The sequence below is a fragment of the Mytilus californianus genome, unplaced genomic scaffold (assembly GCF_021869535.1).
Source record: "Mytilus californianus isolate M0D057914Y unplaced genomic scaffold, xbMytCali1.0.p SCAF_6, whole genome shotgun sequence".
NCBI lineage: Eukaryota > Metazoa > Mollusca > Bivalvia > Mytilida > Mytilidae > Mytilus > Mytilus californianus.
In genome coordinates, this window is record NW_026262712.1 from 105,151,033 (window position 1) to 105,159,641 (window position 8,609).

Consider the following 8,609-nt stretch of genomic DNA (forward strand, 5'->3'; position numbering starts at 1 on the left):
CTAAATATCATTGGCATTCTAACCACATCTCATTGGAATTCTAAACACATCTCATTGGCATTATTACCACATCTCATTAGTATTCTTAGCGCATCTCATTAGCATTATTACTACATCTCATTAGCTTTATTACCACATCTCATTAGCTTTCTTAGCACATATCATTAGCTCTATTACCACATCTAATTTGCATTCTTAGAGCATCTCATTAGCTCCATTACCACATCTCATTTGCATTCTTACTAAATCTCATCAGCTTTATAACCACATCTCATTTGCATTCTTAGCGCATCTCATCAGCTTTATAACCACATCTCATTAGCTTTATTACCACATCTCATTAGCATTATTACAACATATCTTTAGCTTTATAACCACATCTCATTAGCATTATTACCACATCTCATTAGTTTTACTACCACATCTCATTAGCTTTCTTAGCACATATCATTAGCTCTATTACCACATCTCATTTGCATTCTAAGCACATCTCATTAGCTCTATTACCACATCTCATTTGCATTCTTAGCACATCTCATCAGCTTTATAGCCACATCTCATTTGCATTCTTAGCGCATCTCATCGGCTTTATTACCACATCTCATTAGCTTTATTACCACATCTCATTAGCATTATTACAACATATCTTAAGCTTTATAACCACATCTCATTGGCATTTTTACCACATTTCATTTGCATTCTTAGCGCATCTCATTAGTTGTATTAACACATCTCATTGGCATTCTAAGCACATCTCATTGGCATTTTTACCACATCTCATTTACATTCTTCATTGATCACTGGACCAATTATTCTATTTATTTAGAGAATAAACTTTTAACAGATTTTTAAATTGCTTTTCTGAAAATCTTGAATAAGATAAAAGAGGATCTGAGGTATATTTCAATGAGACAGCATGCCAACAACACACTTAACAATATAATTAAGATGGCAAAAATTATATTCTGTGATAATAGGTGTCTAAAAAATTATTAAATGTTGTGGCCAAATAATAAGTATCTTTGATAATTTTTTTTCTCGTACTAAAAAAGCTTTATAAAGGTCACTGTGTTTACTTCATATTTTTTATCCAATAAAAGTGTTTTTGGCATGGAAAATTCTATTACAAAGTTAATTAAGTTTCATTTGGCCAGGAGGAGGCTAATTTTGTATTTACAAACTAACAAATCTGAAAGCTGCTTTAAGCATTTACATTATTTTGATGGGTTTAGTATTTTTTTACCATTGGAGAGTTATGTCCCTTATTATTAGAAAAGATTTGTTTTTTTAATTATAAATTTCACAATGTACCACTTTACAAAACTGAAAAGATTTATTTTGGAAGATTCAAAATTTAAAATCTTATATTGTTTCCTTTAAATAAAAAGGGCTTCTGCAACAATTATCTTTAACGTTTGTGCCAAAACTAAATTGGAAATTTGGATATAATTACTTTTTAATCTAAAACATGATAAAGGATGTTTTTTGTTTATTCAGACATCTACACTTTTAATCAGCAATACCTCAAACCAGTACAAACATTTCAACAGAAACTTTGGACAACATTAAAAGACACTGAAGGTCGGTGTTTTTTCAGGTGCCATTTATATGGCTTCCTCCAATAAAAACTGGCAGCCTTGTAATAGCCAGGAGTACTACAAGTGGCGTTGAAACAGTCATATCTTTCCAGAATAGATAAATAGCTTGTAGTTACTGAATTATGACAGGCGAGACTGGCTGTTGTTATACAAATTATTAAGGGAGTTTTCAAATGCAAACATTTATTATGCCTCATTTATGGGCGTTATGATTTCTGGTCTGTGCCTCCGTTCGTTCGTCCTGCTTCAGGTAAAATTTTTTGGATGAGGTAGTTTTTGATGAAGTCCAATCAACTTGAAACTTTGTACACGTTCCCTATGATATCATCTTTCTAATTTTAATGCCAAATTAGATTTTTTCCTCCAATTTCAAAGTCCACTGAACATAGAAAATGATAGTGCGGATGGGGCATCCGTGTACTATGGACACATTCTTATATGTCTTTACCAAATAGGAAGGGAGAAAGGGTTCAGGGGCGGAACCAGCAATCTTTAAAAAAAGGGGGATCCAACCCAGGAGAAAGTGCGGGTTTTAAATATATGTCCCCATTCAAATGTATTATCATTAAAAGGGGGGGGGGGGGGGGGGGGGGGTTCCAACCCCAACCCCTGGATCGGCCACAAAAATTTTACAGACTTGGAAATAATTTTGAAATGTAATAGACCCATTATTTTAAAACAAAGACTTTCAGACTGGATTTGTATTCCTACTCATATTCATATTGTTAACAAGAAGTTCTCTTTCTAAAAGAAGATATTAAAAACCTATCCCTCTACAAGACTAGTACCTTAAACCCTTATCTGAAAACTCACTCCATCAGTCTTTATTCTCTCTCCCCTATCCCCTCCCCTCTCCCCTCTCATTTCTCTCCCTCTCTTGTCTTCCATCCTTCCAACCTATTTAATTAAGTACCAATTGTTAGTAATGGTTAGTGTTGATACTTTAAGAATAAGATGTTTTTTATATTAAGATACAACCTGTAGAGGGATGGATAATTTTGCATGGAGACATACTTTTCAATTAAATATTTTTAAACCAAATATAAAAATTTATGTTTTCTGTTACTACTAGGAATTGAACAACAGAATGAACAAATAAACAAAAATAAAATAAATATGAATATTTTAAAAAGAATACTTTTCACTACCAATTATAACCTCCTCAATGGTCCTATGCTTGCCTGATGTGTTGGAGGTAAAGGGCTCTATCCCATGTATGGACAAACCAAAGTCTTTAAAAGGGGTATTTGCTGCTTCTCCCTTAAGCAAGTAGTGTTTAAAAGTAAGAGCAAAGTCTAGTTGACTCTAGAGTCAGAATAATGTATCCCGGAAGGGTTGGAGATCTTTCTCAAACATCCTTTACTTTGGGAAATTCCCAAAATTATACTGATAAACCTTGCATTACGAAATTGGTATCTTAAATGTTCTGTTCTGAAAGTTCCTTTAAAAATCTGTAAAATGGTTTAGGAATAGCTGATACATATATGTTCTACGTCTGATTTTTAAGGGCAATTTGATCTAAAATTTGAAAATTTGAAAAATTATTTCACCATTTTTTAACATTATCTTTAACATCAGACATGAATTATGGTTTTATTAAAATTTAAAGGGAATATATCATTATTCCTTTTATTTATAAATTTCCATATTATTATATCTTGAAATTTCCAAATGAAGGACAAAAGGTATTAACATTATTTATCTTTATTTAAAATGTATTAACTAATCTTTTGACGTTTTTTTGTTTGTGTTGTTGGTTGCTGTTCACTTACATATATCAAAACAATCCTCAGAAATCAAAATGTATACTCTTAATTATATTTAATTCCAGTTAAAAGAATGTATCCATTCCGTATCATGATGTAATTAAATCCAAAATTCCAGTTAAAAGAATGTATCAATTCCGTATCATGATATAATTAATCCTCCAAATTCCAGTTAAAAGAATGTATCCATTCCGTATCATGATATAATTAAATCCAAAATTCCAGTTAAAAGAATGTATCCATTCCGTATCATGATATAATTAAATCCTCCAAATTCCAGTTAAAAGAATGTATCCATTCCGTATCATGATATAATTAAATCCAAAATTCAAGTTAAAAGAATGTATCCATTCCGTATCATGGTAAAACAAGTGAAACTGTGAGCTACTGCCCACTGAGGATACCCCCAACATATACTTCAGTACGCAGGAAGTTGTTGAGTTGCGAATCCAAAAACTCCTCACACAGTATAGCTGACTTTTATCAGCCCTGAAACCAAATTTCAGAAATCCTTGTATTGAAGTTCCTGATAAAAAGGTGATGAAAATTTCCACCTTAGCTATCATGTGTAAATGATACAAGTGTTTGGTTAACAGGAAGTTGTTGAGTGATGAATCTGAAAATGCATCGCACAGTATAGCTGCATTTTATCAACACTGAACCAAATTTCAGAAATCCTTGTATTGTTGATGCTGACAGACTAAATGATGGACAGACAGACAGAGGTAAAACAGTATACCCCCACTTTTTTAAAGGGTTTATTTTAATCCCCCAAATTCCAGTTAAAAGAATGTATCCATTCCGTATCATGATATAATTAAATCCCAAATTCAAATAAAAAGAATGTATCCATTCTGTTTCATGATATGATTAAATCCCCCAAATTCAAATTAAAAGAATGTATCCATTCCGTATCATGATATAATTAAATCCCAAATTCTAGTTAAAAGAATGTATCCATTCCGTATCATGATATAATTAAATCCCAAATTCAAGAAAAAAGAATGTATCCATTCTGTTTCATGATATGATTAAATCCCCCAAATTCAAGTTAAAAGAATGTATCCATTCCGTATCATGATATAATTAAATCCAAATTCCAGTTAAAAGAATGTATCCATTCCGTATCATGATATAATTAAATCCCAAATTCAGTTTAAAGAATGTATCCATTCCGTATCATGATAAAATTAGATCCCAAATTCAAGTAAAAAGAATGTATCCATTCCGTATCATGATATAATTAAATCCCAAATTCAGTTTAAAGAATGTATCCATTCCGTATCATGATATAATTAAATCCCAAATTCAGTTTAAAGAATGTATCCATTCCGCATCATGATATAATTAAATCCCAAATTCCAGTTAAAAGAATGTATCCATTCCGTATCATGATATAATTAAATCCCAAATTCAGTTTAAAGAATGTATCCATTCCGTATCATGATATAATTAAATCCCAAATTCCAGTTAAATGAATGTATCCATTCCGTATCATGATATAATTAAATCCCAAATTCAAGTTAAAAGAATGTATCCATTCCGTATCATGATATAATTAAATCCCAAATTCAAGTAAAAAGAATGTATCCATTCTGTTTCATGATATGATTAAATCCCCCAAATTCAAATTAAAAGAATGTATCCATTCTGTATCATGATATAATTAAATCCCAAATTCCAGTTAAAAGAATGTATCCATTCTGTATCATGATATAATTAAATCCAAAATTCCAGTTAGAATGTATCCATTCTGTATCATGATATAATTAAATCCCAAATTCCAGTTAAAAGAATGTCTCCATTCTGTATCATGATATAATTAAATCCCAAATTCTAATTAAAAGAATGTATCCATTCCGTATCATGATATAATTAAATCCCAAATTCCAGTTAGAATGTATCCATTCTGTATCATGATATAATTAAATCCCAAATTCCAGTTAAAAGAATGTCTCCATTCTGTATCATGATATAATTAAATCCCAAATTCTAATTAAAAGAATGTATCCATTCCGTATCATGATATAATTAAATCCCAAATTCCAGTTAAAAGAATGTATCCATTCCGTATCATGATATAATTAAATCCCAAATTCCAGTTAAAAGAATGTCTCCATTCTGTATCATGATATATATAAATCCCAAATTCTAGTTAAAAGAATGTATCCATTCCGTATCATGATATAATTAAATCCCAAATTCAAGTAAAAAGAATGTATCCATTCTGTTTCATATGATTAAATCCCCCAAATTCAAATTAAAAGAATGTATCCATTCCATATCATGATATAATTAAATCCCAAATTCCAGTTAAAAGAATGTATCCATTCTGTATCATGATATAATTAAATCCCAAATTCAAGTAAAAAGAATGTATCCATTCTGTTTCATGATATGATTAAATCCCCCATATTCAAATTAAAAGAATGTATCCATTCCGTATCATGATATAATTAAATCCCAAATTCAAGTTAAAAGAATGTATCCATTCTGTATCATGATATTATTAAATCCCCCAAATTCCAGTTAACAGAATGTATCCATTCCGTATCATGATATAATTAAATCCCAAATTCAAGATAAAATAATGGACCCATTTCTGCATCACGATATAATTAAACCCCAAGCCTTTTTTTTTTCTATTTTTCTTAAAATCATTAAAAACCATCACCCATGCATATTTTTTTTTTTTTTTTTTTTTCTATTTTTCTTAAAATCATTAAAAACCATCACCCATGCATTTTTTTTTTTTTTTTTTTTTTTTTTTTTTACTATTTTTCTTAAAATCATTAAAAACCATCACCCATGCATTTTTTTTTTTTTTTTTTTGTCTATTTTTCTTAAAATCATTAAAAACCATCACCCATGCATTTTTTTGTTTTTTTTTATTTTTCTTAAAACTATATACACATTTGACACTATCCACATTTTTATAAATAATTTTTCTGTTTCCTTCTGAAAATCTTTAACAAAAATATTGAAAAACAGTTTTGAAATGGTCATTCCCCTTTTTACACAAAAATTTGACAACTTAAATATGTTACATTTACAATAAAATTTACAAATTATTTAAAAACAACAAAAGTGTGAAAAGAGATATAGGTACCAAACTTACTTTTCTGAAACATGTGTATCCATTTCTTTGAGTTCAAAGTTCATTGTAAAGCCAATTCTGTCATCAATACAAACTGAACAACTAAATTTGGATTCCAATGGATATCAGATACCAGTAAATTTGGAGCATGCAGTGCACCTATGGATTTGAATTTGATTTTTTGGTGTTTTAACGCCACTTTTAAGCACTACTTTGGCTATTTCATGGCGGCCAGTTTGTATTGGTGGAGGAAGCCAGAGTGCCTGGAGAAAACCACTGACCTTCAATAGGAAAACTGACAACCCTAAGTCAATTAAGATTGGAGTTATGTGCACCCGCACGAGCGGGGTTTGAATTCACAACCTCAGTGTTGACTGGCTAGTGATTACAGTAGTAACTACTTAGACCACTTGGCCACCGAGGCTCCCATGTTCCTATGGATACCTTATTTACATTGGTAAGACACATGGGATGTTACTGTGGATACCTTTATTACTTTGGAGTGGAACATGTGATGTTCCTATGGATACCTTTATTACTTTGGAGAGGAACATGTGATGTTCCTATGGATACCTTCATTACCTTGGAGGGGAACATGTGATGTTCCAATGGATACCTCCATTACTTTGGAGAGGAACATGTGATGTTCCTATGGATACCTTTATTACTTTGGAGGGGAACATGTGATGTTCCTATGGATACCTTCATTACTTTGGAGCAGAACATGTGATGTTCCTATGGATACCTTCATTACTTTGGAGAGGAACGTGTGATGTTCCTATGGATACCTTCATTACTTTGGAGAGGAACATGTGATGTTCCTATGGATACCTTTATTACTTTGGAGAGGAACATGTGATGTTCCTATGGATACCTTCATTACTTTGGAGAGAAACATGTGATGTTCCTATGGATACCTTGATTACTTTGGTGAGGAACATGTGATGTTCCTATGGATACCTTGATTACTTTGGAGAGAACATGTGATGTTCCTATGGATACCTTTATTACTTTGGAGAGGAACATGTGATGTTCCAATGGATACCTTCATTACTTTGGAGGGGAACATGTGATGTTCCTACGGATACCTTCATTACTTTGGAGAGGAACATGTGATGTTCCAATGGATACTTTCATTACTTTTGAGCGGAACATGTGATGTTCCTATGGATACCTTCATTACTTTGGAGAGGAGCATGTGATGTTCCAATGGATACCTTTATTACTTTGGAGAGGAACATGTACCGTAATGTTCCTATGGGTATATTAATTTCTAGTAAAAATGGGACATGTTCCCATGGATACTCTTAATTCAGGGAACATCTAATTTACCAAATTTAAAACTTTAAAAAGAAGTTTAGAAAAGGACGGAGGATCTTTTTATCACTTTTATTTTAATTCTGTATCTTTAGGTTTCCGTCCCCCTTTTTTCTGTTAAAATTTGTTCTATATTTTTTTTTAAGAGGGGAGGCTATTTCAATTAATCTAAATTTTAAATATTTGGCTTCCATTCTCTGTTTCACTTTAAAATTTATCTAAACGAAGGAGATGTGTGAAACATATATTTAATTTGAAGGAAAATTTAACAGTTATTATAAGTTAATATGAAGGATTTGGTTATTCTGGGTTTTTTATAATTTGTCCTTTGTCTATGATTAATTGAAAATGACTTTAGGGATTATGTTATTGAGACAGCAACTAAACAACACAAAAAACCTGGACCCCAGAGGTCAATATAGTCTCCAACAAAAACAAGTTTCTATACTATAGGTCAAGTACTTAATTGTATGTTTTTGTGTTTTTTTACAACACAAAATTGCTTAAATAGAGTGAGATTTTATTTACTCAATTTTAATGAAAGGAATTCAGAAACACGCATAAATGTTTAAACCAAAGGTTTCTAATTAAATGTTCAATTGATATTTTAAAGTTTAAAAGGTACACTTTGGTTCTTGTTTGACAACTTTAAGAAAGACCACTTAAATGGTTAATTTGAACACTGGAATATCTTGATTAAAAACTGAAAGTTTAAACAGGAATATTTTTTTCAATATGATTTTTATCCAAAAGTACTGGGGTATTTGTGCTCCACAAACTTCAAAGCAACAATAAAATCATCACAACAATGTGAATACAACATTAACACAT

At 31.1% G+C, this 8,609-nt stretch overlaps 1 long non-coding RNA gene across 4 annotated transcripts; it reads right to left on the minus strand.

Annotated features, from left to right (window-relative positions):
• Positions 1 to 6,107: 6,107 nt before the first annotated feature.
• On the minus strand, positions 6,108 to 8,434 carry LOC127705352 (uncharacterized). 4 transcript variants are annotated; one of them, XR_007983850.1, is made up of 4 exons: positions 7,679 to 8,434; positions 7,464 to 7,506; positions 7,250 to 7,335; positions 6,108 to 7,034 (listed from the first exon to the last, which is right to left on the minus strand). It is a non-coding gene; the product is annotated as an uncharacterized LOC127705352 (long non-coding RNA). The 4 variants fall into 4 exon arrangements; XR_007983848.1 differs by lacking the exon at positions 7,679 to 8,434 and adding an exon at positions 7,550 to 7,620; XR_007983849.1 differs by lacking the exons at positions 7,464 to 7,506; positions 7,679 to 8,434 and adding an exon at positions 7,087 to 7,120 and having other exon boundaries at positions 6,108 to 7,043; positions 7,250 to 7,450.
• Between the last annotated feature and the right edge of the window lie 175 nt (positions 8,435 to 8,609).